Source organism: Onychostoma macrolepis, chromosome 05, assembly GCF_012432095.1.
Source record: "Onychostoma macrolepis isolate SWU-2019 chromosome 05, ASM1243209v1, whole genome shotgun sequence".
Classification (NCBI taxonomy): Eukaryota; Metazoa; Chordata; class Actinopteri; order Cypriniformes; family Cyprinidae; genus Onychostoma; species Onychostoma macrolepis.
In genome coordinates, this window is record NC_081159.1 from 17,600,288 (window position 1) to 17,601,083 (window position 796).

The 796-nt window shown below is 35.1% G+C and overlaps 1 long non-coding RNA gene across 1 annotated transcript; it reads left to right on the forward strand.

Moving 5' to 3' along the window:
- Nucleotides 1–422: 422 nt before the first annotated feature.
- LOC131540154 (uncharacterized) lies at nucleotides 423–796 on the forward strand. Its single transcript, XR_009271197.1, has 3 exons — nucleotides 423–454; nucleotides 581–667; nucleotides 759–796. It is a non-coding gene; the product is annotated as an uncharacterized LOC131540154 (long non-coding RNA).

Below are 796 nucleotides of genomic sequence, written 5' to 3' on the forward strand. Positions count from 1 at the left end.
TAATCATTAGCCAATTTGCATTTGCAAAGTGTATGCAGTACAAACTAGATGCATGTAACTTGCAGTCTATACAGTCAGATAAAAATATCTGATTAGAATATATTTATCTGATTAGATTACAGTCTGAGTAGAATATATCTTAGCAGTCATAAGAATCAGTTTTGCCGGTACATTTATCAAGGTAACATTCAGATTCAAGTGGTACACAGTAAAATCAGCAGTGTAATATTTGCAGTGTTAAAAGTTATTAATTCCCAGAGAGTTGAATTAACAATCTACAGTGTTAAACAGTACTGGTGTTCAGTGTTGTTACACGGTGCAATATGTATGTACTTTAACTTTTACACTGAAAGTGTAAAAAAAAAAAAACCCGCCAAATTTATCTGACTCCGCCCCTCAAGGACAGCTGCCTTGCAAAGCGACGACGCCATTTTATCTTCATGCGACCAAGACGGTAAGTTGGATTGCTTTTCTCTTTATAAATTTACATGGGAGAAATACTTTTTGTTGATAATGTTACTCAAAATTTGATTGGTGGTGAACACATTTAGAAATTACTAACTGCAAGTGTTTTTGTCAGGTTTACAGTCTTAAGTTCGTGAGGTGTAGAGATGCAACGTTAGCCTGCGTGAAAGTTTCTAATGCGGGCTCGATTTCCTGAAATAGGGTGATTTTACTTGTAAAATAATTTTTGGAATGTGTTTACAATTGATGTTATATGTATACTTTTAGCTTCTTTCATTTTGGTTCGTTGACAGATCCTCTCTCCTTCATTCCCGCCGAGGTTTTACTACGA